The sequence below is a fragment of the Tamandua tetradactyla genome, chromosome 8 (assembly GCF_023851605.1).
Source record: "Tamandua tetradactyla isolate mTamTet1 chromosome 8, mTamTet1.pri, whole genome shotgun sequence".
Classification (NCBI taxonomy): Eukaryota; Metazoa; Chordata; class Mammalia; order Pilosa; family Myrmecophagidae; genus Tamandua; species Tamandua tetradactyla.
In genome coordinates this window covers 99,434,021-99,452,372 of record NC_135334.1, presented here as the reverse complement: position 1 = coordinate 99,452,372, position 18,352 = coordinate 99,434,021, and the positions used below count along the sequence as shown (strand labels likewise).

At 34.9% G+C, this 18,352-nt stretch overlaps 1 long non-coding RNA gene and 1 pseudogene across 2 annotated transcripts in view; one reads left to right on the top strand and one right to left on the bottom strand.

The window, feature by feature from the left end:
* The window catches only part of LOC143643698 (uncharacterized), a 59,751-nt gene extending 41,679 nt beyond the window's left edge, over positions 1–18,072 (top strand). For both annotated transcript variants that reach the window (XR_013156330.1, XR_013156329.1), the window contains exons 2-3: positions 16,042–16,142; positions 17,608–18,072. This is a non-coding gene — a long non-coding RNA (uncharacterized LOC143643698). The remainder of the gene's footprint in view (positions 1–16,041; positions 16,143–17,607) is intronic.
* On the bottom strand, positions 898–16,014 carry LOC143643946 (dynamin-1-like protein pseudogene; annotated as a pseudogene).
* Positions 18,073–18,352: the final 280 nt, after the last annotated feature.

Genomic DNA, 18,352 nt, shown 5'->3' with positions numbered 1-18,352 from the left:
TATGAAGCAAAAGTAGCTATCACCAACCTTTATAAAGCAGAGAAGATAGAATATTACACCTAAATGATCAGTATGGTATTTGGTTTTAAGTCACACCTCAAAGTAAATTTTGAGAACATGGTGTCAGTGTTCCATTTTAAAGATGTATCTTAATATACTACCTACTACTATATTTGCAAGCTAAAGTAAATTTGGGCCTTCATTAGAATCTCTTTAAATTAAAGAAATTGGCCATCGTTATCAAGTCTTGCTAGGTAGCCAGGTCTAGACTGTTTCTTTTTAATGTAATTCATGCTTCCAGGTTTAAGTAAGAATCAGAGTATTTTATTATTTAATGCACTAGGGCAATGAAAAATCAGAATTAGAAAGGCAATATTAGTTACATATTTTGCACACCCCATCATTGTTAATGTTATAGATCTCCTGCATACAAGTTTCTTATTAACACATCAGAGGTTGCACAGAAGCTCAAAAAAGCTGTAAATAGTAGTGACTATGTAAGTAACTTGTCAGCCTGCATCTTTCAAAGTCAGATCAGTATATACAATACATGTGTTATAGTCATATGAAATGTTAGTTTGGTGCTTTCTTCTTGAAGGATATGGCAACAGCTTTAACACTATTATCAAAGATTACACAAGTCATCTTATCCACAGGCAAACTGCTTGTACCCCTAGAACACTAACAGGTCTTTTAAAATTCAAGTGAAACTGTCACAAGACAGAGAGTGTATATTTGATACATACTGGGAAACTTTACAAACAGCCATTTATTATTTGGATTAAACATGATTTGCTCTGCAATACAGTGTACACTTTTCAGTTTATAACCAGTCTTTACATGAGCAGATTCATGCCATTGCAATGCACAGGAGTTCATAAATAAAATTCTACTCAATTAGGTAGTAACTAACAAGTGGCAAGTTAACAAAGTCTCTTGTATCGTGCAATTCTCTTTACCAAGATGAGTCTTTCAGATTTCAGCACTAATTTGACTGGCTCCTTGTAATGCCTTTAGCATATCAGCTGCATCTTTCTCCTATGCTGTGTTGTGTCCTCAGATTCAGTCAAAGGTCATCCAATAAGGAAGATTTATACAGTTGTCTTACTAACTCACTCTGAAAAGTATCTTTCACATGATTAACCAAAAAATGTATTACCATCTTTGGCACACTGTCTTGAACATTCTTTCTGGCAGTAAAAATATATAATTTGTTGAGTCTTTCAATAACTTCACAATTTCACTGTTCACAGACAGATAGCTTTTGTGCAGCAGGAACTGACACATTCAGGAAATTCATAGCATGGCCTTTTTGTGGACTGGCTGGCATAATTGGAATTGGTTTTGATTTTTCTTCAGCTAATAACTCTTCAGCTTTTGAAGTTTTCACCATTCCTCTCCAGTTGTCTGCTGTTGGTTCTTGAATGGCATCTCCTACGCCACCACTTCTAGATGCAACATTTTTAGTTTTTCTCCTGCTGTCCTGAATTAACGTGTCTCATGATATAGCTGAAGGTAATGCTCTTGTTAGCCTACTTCTCCTTTTTCCTTCTATATCATTGTTCATTAGCCCACTAGCATCAGTGAAGTCTAGATGTTTTGTGTTGATAAAAGCAAATTCAATTGCCACTAAGTTATGGATGATTTCATTTGTGACAGGCAACCTTTTATGAAGAAGACAAGTCACTACTTCAAACATAGCATCGTGAAGTTTAGGAAACTGCAACAGTTCTTGTGTACTGTAATTGATACAGTGCTGAATAATCCTTTGTATTTACTCATGAACTAGTTCCATACAATGGAGACTAGGCTCTTCCAGATGTTTGATTTGTTGCTTAACCAGTAATTCAAATGAAATCTCAGGCACAGATAAAGCAGGATGGAGACCTGTAGCTTTTTTAAAATTATTATTATTATTATTATTATTTTGACTCAACAACAGAAATTTATTGGCTCATGGTTTCAGAGGCTAGAAGGTTTACTTTCTCCTGGGCTCTATCATTGGACTGGCCAGCAACCTTCTGGATTCCTTGGCTTTTCTGACATATAGCAATGTACATGGCAGTGTCTTTTCCTTTCTCTTCCAGGTTCTGTTGATTCCGGCTTCTGGCTGCTCTCTGTGGCTTCTCTCTCTGAGTCCTTAGCTATAAGGCCTTCAGTAATAGGACTAAGACCCACTCGGACCAAGTTGGGGCACACATTAAATTTTAACTTCATCAATAGGGCTTATTTTCAATGGGCTCACAGTCATGGGAATGGATCAGGATTAAGAACATGTTTTTCTAAGGTGTGTAACTCCAAGCCACCACACCTTCTGTCTTGCTTCTCTCCATTCCCGGGGAATTACTGTCATTTACATGTGTAGCATTTTTAATAGTGGTCAAAACGTGAATAGTGTTAAGGCCACCTAGTGGATCAACAGATTCTGAAGTTCATCCAGAAGTTTCATGGAAAATGTAACATGTTCTAGCACCACCACAGAGCTCTGAAGTTTCAATATATTTTGCACTTCCTTCAATAGCGTTACAAAACTCTAGTACAAACTAGAGTTACTAGTACTCTGTGGCAAATTTGGTAATAAGCTGGAATAAAGCAACACTTTTATCATCCACAAATTCACTGTGGCTATCTAGAAGAGACTGATATTGAGCAACCAGAACATTTATTCTTGTTTTCAACTCAAGTAAGCAATCTCTGATGCAATGCATCAGTAACCTGTTTAGAGTCCTAGCAAGATACTTTGTTCCATTTCTATTGTCCAGAGATGGATATTTCTTTGAAGAAAAGCGTACTTGTCATGGATTGAATCTGTTACACTCTTCTTATAGTTAATATCTAGCTGACTCCTGCTAACTAATCCAATTATTCTAAGTTTGACTGGTATAAGCCTTTTCCCATCAATACATCCACGGCATCTATTCTCGCACCCATGAGATCAAATATAGTGATGCCAGCTAGGGTTCTATGACCATCTGGAGCTACCTCTCCTGAAATTTCAAAAACCTCTGATGTTGCCATATCCATATTATCAACAGTGACAGCGAGGATAATGGAATTTGGATTACTGATGAACTGAGGAATGAGCTCTCTGATTTGAAGCTCAATATCTTTAGGTTGATCACCTACAGGCACTTTGTCATTCTTGGTAAATCCACAAATGTCAGATTGTCAATACTGGTTGAAGAAAACTTAAGATGAATTAGTTCAGGACTTACTCCCTTATTGTTTCCTGAAATCCCTTCTGTTTCACTTTCAATTTCTTGGCCAATTTCATCAAAATCTGTGTAAGGCTAATTTTTGGTTGAAGAAATTTATCCCATTCTTCTGCTTCAACTCCATTTTTTTTCTCCTGTTGTTTTTATTTATCTTCTGATGAAACATGAACCAGCTGCAGAATGGGAGGTCTCTGCATGACAATACTAGTCCCTCTGGGAAGCAGGTCCCTACCCACTAGGCTCTCCAGCGCTGAGCTCTTTCCACTGCCTTGTGTTCCCACCTCTATGATCTGAGGCAGCTGAATAATGTCATCACCCACAGTGTTGAAGACATCCTGGAGCTTGTTGATAACAGGAATTAGCACCTCTATGACTGCGAGAAAATGGGACACCTGGGCAATGAATGGGGCAGGGGCCTGGATCCTCCTTCTTCCTACTCTCCTCCGCCTTCTCCTTGGGAGCTGGCACCCATTGGATCTGGCCCACTTGCTACCTGGCCCCTCACCCCAGCATCATTTTTAATTGCAATATTATTGATATATATTCACATAACATATAATCATTCAATGTATATCATAAATGGTTCACAGTATCATCAAATACTCGTGCATTCATCACCACAATTTTAGAACAATTTCATTACTCCAAAAAATAATAAAAGGAAAAAAGAGCACCCAAAACATCCCCAATGCCTTATCATCCTTATTATTTATTTTTTCTCTTTACTTTATTACTCGTGTGCCTAACTACTTGATAAAAGGAAAGTCAATCACAAGGTTTTCACAATGACATGGTCACACCATAAAAATTGTATAGATATAAAATCATCAGGAATCAAAGTTACTGGAATACAGTTCAACAGTTTCAGGTATCTCCTTTTTAGCTATTCTAATACACTAGAAACTAAAAAGGAATCTCTATATGATGGATAAGAATAACCTCCAGAATGATATCCCAACTCTATTTGAAATCTCTTATCCACTGAAAACTTTATTTTATCTCATTTTTTCCCTGTTTTGCTCAAGAAGGCTTTCTCAGGCCAGGCTCATCCCTTGAAAGTCATGTCCCATGGTGCCAGAGAGATTTACACTCCTGGGAGTGCAAATTTAAATTATAAATTTGATAATTAGGTTTTCCACTTATGCAAAGAAGTCTGCCAGAATTTTTATTAGGATTGTATTGAATTTGTAAACCACTATGGATAGAATTGAGTTCTTAATGATTTTAGTCTTCAAATCAATGAAAATGAAATGTCCTTCCATTATTAAGGCATTCTTTGATTCATTTTAGCAGTATTTTATAGTTTTCTGTGAACAAGCCCCTTACAATCTTGGGTAGATTCAGTGCTATCTATTATTTTCTTTTAATTACTGTGGTAAATGAATTTTTTTCTCGATTTCCTCCTGCAATTGCTTATTACCAGTGCATTGAAACACTCCTGATTTTTCATTTTGATCTTGTAGTCCACAACTTTTCTGAATTTGTTTTTTAACTCTAGTAGTTAAAAGATTTTTTAATTTTGTAGATTTTCCAGTAATTTCTCTAAATAGGATTCTAGAGTTTATAAATACTGAAAAGTTTCCTATTTCTTTTCTAATATAGGTGGCTTTTATTACTTTTTCCTGTCTAATCACTCTGACTACAACTCCCAGCACAATGTTGAATAACAGTGGTGACAGTGTACATCCTTGTCAAGTTCCAGAACTTAGCGATAAGTTTTCAGTAATTCATCATTGAGTGTGATATTAGTAGTGGGTTTTTCATATATGCCATTGATCATGTTGAAAAAATGTCTTTCTTTTCTTATTCTTTTAAGAATTTTTATCATAAAAGGATGCTGAACTCTGTCAAATGCCTTTTCTGTGTCAATTTAGACGATCATTTTTTCCCTTAATTTTGGTAGTGTGATGTATTTCATTAGTTGACTCTCTTATGTTGGATCCTTGAATACCTGGAATAAATCCCACCTGATCATTGTGCTCATTTGAAACTGTCATGTACCCTAGAAAATCCATGTCATTTAACTAATCCAATTTTGTGGGGCCAGACCTACGTTTTAGGGTGGAAACTTTGATTAGATTTTTCCATGGAAATTGACCCACTCAATTGTAGGTGCAAATGTTTGACTATATTACCTCCATGGAGATGTTGTGTAGCCAATGTTGGGTGTGAGATTTGATTAAGTGGAGATGTGACTCTGCCCATTCCAAGTGGGGCTTGATTAGTTTACTGAAGTCTTTTAAAAGGACATTTTGGAGAAACCTCAGATGCAGATGCAGACAAAGATGTTTGGAAATGCAGACGCCCCAGGAGAAAGAGTTGCTTCAGAGCTGATAGAGATGCAGGCATTTGAAGATGTTTGGAGTGTTGACAAAGAGAGCAGATGTCTAGATATGGATGTTTGGAGATGAAGAGCCCAGCAGACATTGCCTTTGTGACTTTCCTTGAGATGCTAAGGCAAGGCAGCACCCAGAGTTGTGCTCAGAGGAGCTAGAGTTGTGTCTCAAAGGAGCTATGTGAAGGCCCACATATGTTTAGAGAGGAAGCCACTGGCATCAGAATCTGGAAGTAATGGAACTGGGAGCAAAGGCCAGCAGATGCCAGCCACATGCTTTCCCCTGGACAGACAGTGGCCTTCTTTGAGTCAAAGTATCTTTCTCTGGATGCCTGTATTAGCTAGGATTCTCTAGAGAACAGAATCAGCTGGAGGTATCTGTAAACATAAAATTTATCAAAGTGCCTCATGTAGCCGTGGGGATGTAAGAATCCAAGGTCTATAGGGCAGGCCCCAAGCTGGCAGCTCCAATGAAGGTCCTCAACAAATTCTCAGGAAAGGCTGGCTGGCCAACTGTGGGGATGTAAGAATCTAAGATCTGTAGGCCAGGCTACAAGCTGGCCATTCTAATGAAGGTCCTCATGAACTCTCAAGAGAAGCTGGCTGGCTGAAGCAGGAAGAGTGATTGTCTCTTTTGAATCCTCCTTAAAAGCCTTGCAGTGATTAAATTAAGTGCCATTCATTGCAGAAAACACTCCCATTAGCTGATTGCAAATGCAATCAGCTGTGGCTGCAGCCATTGTGATCATGGTTTAAGTCCTTCAATGTCCTCATAGAAACAGACAGGCTAGCGCTTGCCCGACCAGACAACCAGGCATCACCACCTGGCCAAATTGACATGTGAACCTGACCATGACAATGCCTTAGTTTGAACATTTTTATGGCTTTAGAATTGTAAACTTGTAACTTAGCAAATTCTGTTTTTAAAAGCTATTCCACTTCTGATATATTGCATTCTGGCTGCATTTAGCAAACCAATACATCATGGTGTATAATTCTTGTAATGTGCTGTTGGGTTCACTTTGCTATTATTTTGTTGAGGAGTTTTGCATTTATATTCACAAGAGAAATTTATCTGTAATTTTCTTTTTTGTTTTGTGTACTTATCTTTATCTGACTTTTTTACTAGGGTGATGTTGGCCTCATAGAATGAGCTAGGTAGTTTTCCCTCCTCCTCAGTTTTTTGAAAGATTTTGAGCAGGATTGGCATTCATTCTTGGAATGTTTGTTAGAATTCACTGTGAAACCATCTTGTCTGAGCCTTTCCTTTATTGGTAGGTTTTGATGACTGATTCAGTTTCATTACTTGTAATTTGTCTGTTGAGATTTTCTATTTCTTCTCGTCAGTGTAAGTTCCATGTTTCTAGGTATTTGTCTTTTTCATCTACGATGTCTAATATGTTGGCATATAGTTGTTCTGTATCCTCTTATGACACTTTATTTCTATTCTCCCCTCTGATTTCTGATTTTCATCCTTACTTTTTTGTTACTCTACCTAAAGGTATTTTGGTTTAATTGACTTTTTCATAGTACCAGCTTTTGATTTTTTTTTTGTTAATTCTCTCTAATTTTTTTTTCTCTATTTCATTTATTTCTGCTCTGATTGTTGTCATTTCTTGCCTTTTGGTTGCTTTCAGATTAATTTGCTGATCTTTTTTTCAGATTAACCAGGTGTTCAGTTTGAGTTTTTTAGCTCTTTGTTTTTTTTTTAATGTTAGCATTCAAGGCTATAAGCTTCCCTCTCCACACTGCTTTTGCTGCATCCCATAGGCTTTGAAATGTTGTGTTTTGGTTTTCATTCACCTAAAGGTACTTATTAATTTCCATTTTTTGGCCCATTGATTTTTTAAGAGTATATTACTTATCTTTCATATATTTGTGGATTTTCAAGTTTCCTATTATTGATTTCCAGCTTCATTTCATTTTATTCAGATAAGATGTTTTGTATAATTCATCTCTTTTGAAATTTATTAAAAATGGTTTGTGGCCCGAAAAATGATGTATCATCAAGAATAATCAATGTGCATGGGAGAAGATTTTGCATCCTTATCTATTGGGGTACAATATTCTGTATATGTCTGCTACGTCTTGTTCATTTATCATAGTATTAAAGTTTTCTTTTCCTTATTGATCTTCTGTTGAGACGTTCTATCTATTGATGCTAGTGGTGTATTGAAATTGGCAACAATTATTTATTGAATAGTGGTGTTTATGTCTCCTTTAAGCTTTGCCAGTGTTTGTCTTATGTATTTTGGGGCACCATGGTTAGATGCATAAGTATTTATGATTCTTATTTCTCCTTGGTTGATTGACACTTTTATTAATATATAGTATTTTTCCTTGTCTCTTGCAACTATTTTTTTTTTTTTTTTTTTTAAAGGAAAGACAGAGAGAAGGAAGGGAGGATAGAAGGAAGGAAGGGAGGAAGAAAGGGAAACATTTTCTTGTTTTATTGTATTTTGTTTCTCCGTTTTTGTTACATGGGCTGGGGCCGGGAATCGAACCGAGGTCCTCCGGCATAGCAGGCAAGCACTTTGCCCGCTGAGCCACCGCGGCCCGCCCTTTGCAACTATTTTTGACTAAAATTCTATTTCATCCAATTTTAGTATTTCTACCCAGCACTTCTTTGATTATTATTTACATGGAGTATCCTTTTTCATCCTTTCATGTTCAACCTACTTTTATCTTTGGGTCTAAGGTAACACTACTGTAAACAACATTTAGCTAGATCATGTTTTTTATCCATTCTGATAATCTGTGTCTTTTCTTTGGGGAGTTTAATCCATTAACATTCAGTGTTATTTCTCTAAAGACAGTACTTACTACAGCCATTTTTTCCCTTTGTTTTTTTAAGTGTCTTTCCTCTTTTGTTCTGTCTTTTCCTTTAGTGCAGGTTTCTTTTTTGTATGGTCGATATTTTGTGAGGTATATGACTGACCCCCTTCCCTTTCCATTTCTGTATATATTTTTTAAATGCTTTCTTTGTGGTTGTCTTGGGGTTGGTACTTCAAAACCTGCATCTATAACCTACTAATTTGACAAGATACAACTTAACTTCAATAACATGCATGCTCTCTCCTCCCATATCCATCCATTTCCCTTCATGCTGTTTTTTCCCCCCACATTACCTTTTTAACTTCTGCATGTTCAATATCAAGAAATATGGCTGTCTTATGCAATTATATTCTAACTTTTATAGGAATCAAAGAGTATTGCTATATATTAAGCATACAGTAGTACTGGGTTTTGCATTTATCCATTCAGTTAGATTATTGAAATTCTTCACTTCTTCCCACTGGTTCAAATCTTTTTTTCCTGTCTTTTCAATACACCATGAAGGAGTCCCTTTAGGAATTCTTGAAGATCAGGACTTTTGGTGATGAATTCTCTCAGTTTCAATGCATCTGTGAATATTTTAAACTCTCCCTCATTTTTGAAGTATGGTTTTGGTGGACAAAGAAATTTTGTCTGCAACAATGAGAAATTGTCACCTAGTCTTACTAAGGATTTCTTGTGTATGACAAATTATTTTTCTATTGTATCTTTTAAAATTTCTCTTTATAGCAATTGACATTCTGATTAGTATGTGTCTCATAGTAGGTCTATTAAAGTTTATCCTATTTAAATTTCATTGTGATTCTTCAACATGTATATTTATGTCTTTCGTAAGAGTTAGGAAATTTGGAGCAGTTATTTCTTGAAATATTCTTTCTGTTCCCTTCCCTTTCTCTTCTCCTTCTGGGGCTCCCATGAAGCATTTGTTGGTATGCTTCAGGCTGCCACTCGAGACCCTTAGATATTACTCATTTTCCTATATTTTTCTCTGTCTTTTCTTCTGCCTGTATGATATTAATTGTCCTGTCTTCTAGCTCACTGATTCTTTCTTCTGTTTGGTTAAATGTGTTGTTGTATGCCTTTATAGTATTTGTCATCTCCATTATTGTGCATTTCATCCCCATAATTTCTGTTATGTTTCTTTTTAAACTAGTGAATTCTGCTTTTTGCTCACACATTATCTTCTTAATATCCTTTTGCTCTATATCAGCCATTAATTTATTTCAATCCATATTTTCCTTCATCTCTTATTTATAAACAATACTAAGAAATAGGAAGATAGGGCTTAGTCAAGGGAAAAAAATCAAACTTCAGAGAAGACACAGACTTTGCAACAACTAATGAAATTAACTCAAACAAATATATCAACTCAGTTCAAAGAGATGAAGGAAAATATGGATTGAAACTGATTTGATATATTTGTTTGAACTAATGTCACTAGTTGTTGAAATGAAAAGTCCGTGTCTTCTCAGAAGTTTGGATTTTTTCCCTTGACGGAGCACTATCTTCCTGTTTCTTAGTATTGTTTATAAATTTTGCTGATGCCTTGGCATCTGATCATTTTGACATGCTAAGTCTGAAGGTCAGTCTCTCCTGCTTACCTAGGGTTTTACTGTAGATTGGAGATTATATATATATGTATATACATATAATATATATTAAATATATATATATCAAAGCTTTTCTTTGATGCTTGCTCCAACTTATACTGTACCTTTAGAGTAGCCAGTGTTCAACTCTCAGATTTTCTCAGATTTTCTGTGCCTGACTCCTGTTCTGGATGTGTGGTGCAACATTTAAGATTGCCCTTTTATATGTAATTACCTCAGGTTCAGGAGAAAATCTTTTCTAAGCTCCTTCTCCAGGAATCCTGATCTGTTTGCTTGTTTTGTGCTAAAATTTCTCCCCAGGTCCCATGATTTAATTTCTCTTCCTCACTCAGTGCCCCCTTATCATTATGCTTTTCAGTTCTGGGATCTATCCTGCCTTACAGCAAGCGAGTCTTGAAGGAGGGAAATTTTGAATTCACTGAGATTAAATTATAAGTATAATACCATTCTAAGAATATGCCATTTGAAAAAAATTGCAAATAAAAATATCAGAAGTGACTCTCTGGTTTACATAGCTTTCCCTTCAAAGTATTTTCTGTGAATGTTCCAAATTCATTTCTGCATAATTTCCATTCACATTTCATATTTTCTTCTAACACAATAGAATATGACTTAAATGGAATAAATTCTGGGGAAGTATATTGAATCCCCATATGTTTATACCCTCAGAACATTCTACTTAGTACTGAGGAAAATATTCTGGAGGAAATGTTTTAACAGGGAGAAATATAGTGAAATATTTAAAAGTGTGGAATAGAGTGACAGATTTCTTTTGTTCAGATCAGCTGCATCACTTGTGTGATAATGGACAGTTTAATTCAAGCCCTTTGTCTTGTTCTTGTCACCTGTAAATTAAGTGTAATAATAAGTACCTCAGTGTCGTTATGAAGAGTAGACAATTTAATTTATGTAAAGCCTTTCAAAGAATGTCTAACTTATATTATGGACCAAGTCCACCACTTTGGAGAGACCTAGGAGGAAACATTCACATAGAATGTCATGCAATTAGTGACATCTGGGAACACAACTCACTGTAGGTGTGGTGCCCTTTGCAGTTTAAACAGCAGTCTTGGCAAGCACAAGATAATTACAATTGTTAGTGCTATTATGAGTAAAACCAGGGTTTTACATACCCTGGTTTGCCCAGGACTGAACTGGTTTATGCCAATCATCATGACATGATTATTAACAGGGACACTTTTCACTCTCAGAAGTATTCCCATTTTGACTATGAATTATAGAGTCATGCATTCATGGAAGTACATTTAGGCGAAACTTTTATTTGGGTAAAATTTATTATTATGAATCTCCTGATAAATAAAGATTTTATTTCTATTCAATTATCAATATCCATAGCACTAGACACTATTATATTTTCATAGCCCATTTACAGTATAGATTTTCATAAGCAAAAATAGGAATTTCTTCTGAAGAAATACAAGGTTTTCTTATCATTTTTATAATTTTTTTCTCTGTTCTTCCAGTTGACTTGCATTCCTTTTTAATGCTAAGTGCTAGAGATATTTTGGCATGGTTTCTTAATAGTGTTATTGTTTGAGGTTTAGTCATTCACCTGAGTTTTAGCTCTTCAGAACCTTGTCAACTATAGCAATCTCAGATATGCTTATATTTTCTAGGAAATCTAGAAAGAGAGTACTATGTTTCATATTTTCTCAATTATTTCCCCATCTACAGAGACAAGTAACTTTAGGCTAAAGCAGAAGGAGTATGTATCCAAAGCCTGGTGGAAGAGGGGAGTACATTTTCTTTATAAATAAAAGAAAATTAAAATATTATATTGTTTTCATTACCAAAAGTCTTAATTTTGTATCTGTGAATAATTTTTATAGTTGATTTTCTACTTAAACAGTTAGATACAATTCCAAAAGTGTTAATAATGTCATCATTTTATCGATAGTCACCATCAAAAACAAATTTTGCAAAATTATGAGGTAACAATTGGCAGAAAAATAGAATTTTTCTTTAATTGACAGGAACTCCTTACTTTCCAATTCAAAAATTCATATAATTTGATTTTAAAATAATGTAATTCAAGGGTAAAATTATTTTTGAACTCTAACTGATCTTTTTCTTTAAAGATGAATGTTTCAGTTCCCAATAATATGCTAAATGGAGTTTGAGTTCAATTAGTTCTTTATATCAAGAATTTAAAGGTAATGATGGAACTTTCCTTCAAGTATTTATAGAAGTTACATTATTTTTAAATAGTCTCTATCACACTTTGAGTAACAATACTCATAGCATCTCTCTCATTAAGTGATGGACTTCAGTAATCTGAAAATCCCCTCAGATGTTTCTGGGAATCCACCTTGCCTTGCATATATTTCAGTAAGAGTTCATTCCTAGGAGGTTTTAGTTACTACTACTGTCCAGCCAGGAGATGGCAAGGCTGTCACCATGTTTGCTGAGCCTCTATCTTATGCAACTATATGTTTTTTACTGAGCTTATTTCTCTATTGTCTTGACTCGCAAATGTGTTTATCTTGGAGGATTCCAAAAAGAACCCAAGTTCTCTTATATTTTCATTCTGTAAGATATTTCTGGGTTTCATGCAGACATGAGGGAAAACAGCAACAACAACAAAAGTATTTCTTCAAAGGCCTCAGATATTATCTCTGAAACAGAGCTGAAAACCAGACAACAGAAACCTAGGCTAAAAATAGTTTACTTGCTATCCCCATGCACATTTCTCTTTGAGATTGATGCTGGTGCAGTTATCATCTCAGCTATAACAAGACACACTCTGATACTGGTTTGGTCTAAATTGCATACTCTATTAAATGACTTCTAACACAGATTAAATAAATAACTCTATTCAATTCCCCCAACAGTTCTTGAGCATCTCCCCTGTGCTAAGCAAAGTGCTGAATGCTATGAGGGAGACAAGATGAATACGGTTGGGAGTGCATGCAGCATGGAGCTTGCAGCAGGGTGGAGTAGGAAGACACATTAATTCAATAACTCCACAAGTATATGTAAGATCTCTAGCGTTATCATTGTTGGTACAGAAAAGCTTATGATCTAATAAAAAAAAAGATAGGCAAAATGCTACCAATGCAAATGAAGTTCGTTGAGGAGACATTTATTGAGACAAATTGCCAATGTATGTAATAATAGCTGAGATTCCTTGAGGAATAGGAGATAAACAAATTGGAAGAAGGTCCTCAGAAGATGGAGGAACAGTGCTTCACTTAGAAGAGTCAGGAAGACCTTAAACCAAGAAGGTAAAGCCTGGTACACTTCTAAAATGATAAAACAACAAGAGTGATTTTAAGTGTGAGAAAAGTGTGAAGTTCTTGACAAAAAAAAAAAAAAAGTCCTGCAGCACTTTTTTTAATGCAGTTTTATTGATGCACATTATATATATTCACATACTGTGTAATCATCCAAAGAGTACAGTCAGTGGTTCACAGTATTGTCATATAGCTGTGCATTCATCATCGCAATCAACTCTTTTTTTCTTTTTTGTGAAAACTAGCATATATTAAAAAGCAACACATTTCAAAGCACACTGTGACAATTAATTGTAAAACAGATTTCAGATTTTAGTATGAGTTATAATTCCACAATTTTAAGTTTTCACTACTAGACCTGCAGCACCTTTTTTTTTTTTAAGTCCTGCGGCACTTTTAACCAAGAATTTTAAATGTGCTTATTAGAAAATGTAAACAATGAATGTGATGCAGTTAAAAAAGCATTTCACTTGGCTTCAGAAAACTTGCATCCTTGAAACTCTGTTACCTCCTATGGTAAATGATGGTCATAATCACTACCCTGTCCCTGTCAATGTCACAGGTTTACAATAAGATTTGCATCAGAAGATTTATTGTACAATATCTGCCAAAAGGTTGATACGTTGATATAAGATCAAGAACAATGACTAAAAAGATAGTGAAGTTGAAGGCAGAACTTGTTCAATTATTTGAAAGTTAATAACTTGAATTCAATGAAAGATCAAGATTAATTTCAAGTACAGGGCCATATGTGTACATGTAAATCATTCTGCTAATTTATCAGAAAGTTATAAGTGGTTTTATTCCCCAATGTAGCTTCCATTATTAATAGAATAAACGAGGTCAAATTTTTAAGGAGATGCCAAAATTATATGGATTAATAATTCAGACAGCTCTGTGTATAAAACTCAGATGCATCACTTACTGGGCTGAAATTTTAGGTAATTTTATAACACTGCTACTCTCATTTTTCATCCTTAAGTGAGAATAGTGCAGATATTGCAAGGCTGTTTTAAATGTAAAGTATTCCATTAGTTTATTAAAGCAATCAAAATGAAATAAAGCAGCAATGGAATGGCTTTGAAAGAGGAAATTTAATAAGGTACTAGTTTACAATTCTAAGACCATGAAAATGTCCCAATTAAGGTATCAACAAGAGATTACCTTCACTCAAGAAAGGCTGATACTGTCTGGAATACCTCTGTCAGCTGGGAAGGCACATGGCTGAATTCTGCAGTTCCTTGTTCCTGGTTCCATTACTTCCAGCTTCTGATGCCAGAGGTTTCCTCTCTAAGTGTCTGTGGCCATTCACTTAGATCCTCCAGGACACAACTATGGATTCTGGCTTGCTTATTATCTCATGGAAAGGCATATGGTTACATCTGCTGGGCTCTACCCATGTCTGGGCATTGCTCTCTCTTTCAACACTCCAAGTATCTCCAAACATCAGTGTCTCTGTCAGCTCTTTGGCAACTATCCTTCAAGCCTCTGCAACTGTGGTTTCTCCAAAATATTTTCCCTTTTAAAATACTCTAGTAAACTAATCAAGACCCACTCTGAATGGACAGAGCCACTTCTCCATCTACTCAAAATGTCACACCCACTTTGGGTGTGCCACATCTCCTACAGGAGTAATTCAATCAAAGTTTAAACCCTAAACAATAAGTCTGGCCCTACAAGATTGGATCAGGATTAGAACATGCTTTTATTGGCATAATAGTTTCAAACCAGCATAGGTATATTATATGAAAAGCATTTGATACAGTGGATGAAACTGTATTTTAATAGTTTATATTTACAGAGTAGTTTTTGCATTCAAATTTGCATGGAAATAATCCTATCTCTGTAACAATTCTGTAAATATTTTGAGATATGTCACCTTGTATCCAGCTGAATTTTTATTCCTGGGGACATATTTATGTTTCTAAGCTTTCTATTCAGATGCCATTTTCTTCCAATTAAATAATCAGGAAATGACTGAATATAAAAGATAATAAGCCTTTGATGGAGTGCCATAGCAGAATAAGTGTTAAATCTAGTATATTTGCTATAGAACATTTAAACTACATTTTTAGATGGAATGCAAATAATCTATCTCCTTATATGTGGCCTATGTACATAATACTTAAATGTTTTTTTACATATGGAAAGCCTTTGGGGTTTATACCACTGGACAAAAGTCTGAATAAAGTTTTAGGGACTTGGTAATTAATTCAATCATATGTTCCTCCAGTCTGCATTATCTGTTTATGTGATGTAACTAATGTTAATATAGAAGTACGTCTTGTTTACTTTTCTTGTCCCTAGTCCTAACTTTATGATCTGGTGACAGAGATACAAATTGTCTTCTTTTGTAGAAAAAAAGCCAATAACTAACTCAATAAAATTACCATGCAACATTTAACTCACATTTGTATCTTATTTCATTTCTTAACTGCTTTCCCAATCCATTATCAGATGCAAAAAGTTTTCAATCAGTTTTGAAACTTACTTCTCCTGCCTTTGAGCTGTACTTTTACCAAGTTAAAGTTATAAATGAATTAAATATGTGTAGTGTACATATTGTTATAGCCTCAATGTGAAAGGGGTGTTTTAGTTTCCCTGCTGCCAAAACAAATGCCATACAATGGATTGTCTTAACAGCAAGAATTTATTGGCTCAAGGTTTCAGAGGGTAGAAGACTTGCTTCTTCTCAGGGTGGTTACTTCTGGCTGGCCTGTAATCTTTGGGATTTCTTGATTTCTCTTCCACATGGCCATGCACATGACCGTGTCTTTTCTTTCCTCTTCCAGATGCCTTGACTTGTAGCTTCTGGCTGCTCCACTGACTTTCTCTCTCTTTGACGTTCTCTGTAAGGCCTCCAGTAATAGAATGAAGACCCATCCTGATTCAGGTGAGCCTCAACTTACTTGAAGAAACCTCATAACAAGGTTGTATTTGCAATGGTTTCACACCCACAGGCATGGATTAAGATTAAGAACATGCTTTTCTGGAGTACATGTAACTCTAAATCACCAAAAGGAATTATCATTCATGAAAAAAAAGTCCAGCATTTTACATTTGTGTTCTGTGGCTATTGCAATGTGGTTTTGGTTAATTTAATTTCTCTATGAATTTCCAGAAATCAATTTGTAGTTAGGTGTTATGCACAGAACAGGCATTTAGATATATATGTCTTATTCATATATAATCCATGCTGAATATAAAAGTTTAACAAACTTCTTGTTTATGGTTAATGCTAATTTGTAGCACATAGAGACAACAAAGAATAAAAAGTTGATTTGTTAAGTTGGAATTACTACTGATTTTTTTTCTTCAGTCATTGCTATGACAATGTTGTCTATATATAGGGCATATTTTAAATAAACAGCTATCAATGTAAATGCATATAATATATTATATTGTTTCTCTAGTCTGTGGAGCTTGTCTATTATGAGATCAATTTAGGCCCTGCAGATATGGAGAATTAAGTGGCAAGATCAGCAGGGGAGACATAAGCAATCAACAAAAGATTTTTAGAGTAGCTGCTCATAGAGTTAGGCACAGTGGGAAATGCAGGATGGTAATAATATAATTTCCTTCTCTCTAGAAGGTTAACCACATATAAACTAATAGTCATAATTATTTTGAAGCCATTATGTAGGCCTTTTGCAAATACTTATGGCCAATAGATTGATGCTAAAACATTTGATTTTCTCCAAAAGCTTTGATAGTGATGCTCATCCAGAGATCATTTTGCATAGAGAAGACATGGTAAAAATGTAATTTTTCCATACTTTTTATGAAAATCATACTCAAAAGCTAGGGATGGATTAACTTTCTGTGAAACAGTGTCTGTCAAACCAATATACTTATAAATAAAGTCCAGGAAGTAGAGAAAAAAGAGAATGGAGGAGGGAAAATAAGTCCCCAGTTGATCATCATAACAAGAAATGCTAAAAATTTCCTGTAGCCTGAAGAGATATATCAACAGATGGAAACTCAAATTTATAGAATGAGAGCACCATAAATGGCCTGTGAAAATGAGAAATTAAATTGAGGATAATGAGAGGCAGGTTTCTCGTTGTTGGTGAATAAAGATATTTACAGACATCAGAAGGATGGAGATATAGTACACTGTAGCCTTGATTTTTCATGGGGGGGCATAAATATATAAGTATGGATTTAGAGCATTAAACATCTAGATATATAAATAAATATAAATGCAAAATATAGATAGATATGTGTCTGTGTATTTAGGTACATGTAAAAAGATGTGGATATATATATATGCGTATATATATTTGCATGTGTATATAACTGGAATATGTGTATAATATTTATATATATATATATATATATTTTTTTTTTTTTCCTAGATCTGTTCACTGAGAAAGTCCCCAGAAGGAATGATCACATTTAGGACTCATATCTCTGTTTCTAAACCCCATTCTTCACTGAAAGAAACTAGGACATCTTCTAGTAAAGCATAATTCAAGGCTAGGATGAATATATATATATATGTATATATGATGAGTTTGAAACATGTTCTTGAGCCATAATGTAAAGAATGATGAGATACATAAAAACAACCAGAGAATGAGACAGAAGAGGCTCATAGTGATCAAATATGGGAAAATTGAATGATAAAAGTGAAGTGAAATTTACATAGTCTCAAAATTTCACCTCACAAATGACTAATGAATAACAAAGGAATAATAATTACAGTGAAAGAACCAGGTAGCTACCACCATAACCAAGCGGTCAAATATTGTCAACAATGTAACACATTTATTTCTTGGTACTTCTACCGAAAAAGCATAACTTGAATTTTATCAAGAGAAAAACATGAGACAGACCTAAATTAAATGACCTTCTACAAAATAACGGGACTGAACTCTTCAAACATATCAGTGTTAAAGAAAGACCAAAAAAAGCTGAAGACATTTCTAGATCAAAGGAGAGGAAACATACATTACAGTTAAAAATATGCACAATCCTGGATTGGATACTGGTCTTGAGGGGTAGGGGAGGTTGGGAGTGACAGTTGCAAAGGACATTACTGGGAATTTGAATATGCACTGTGGATGGACTGATAAATATACTACAAAAATTACAGTGGCT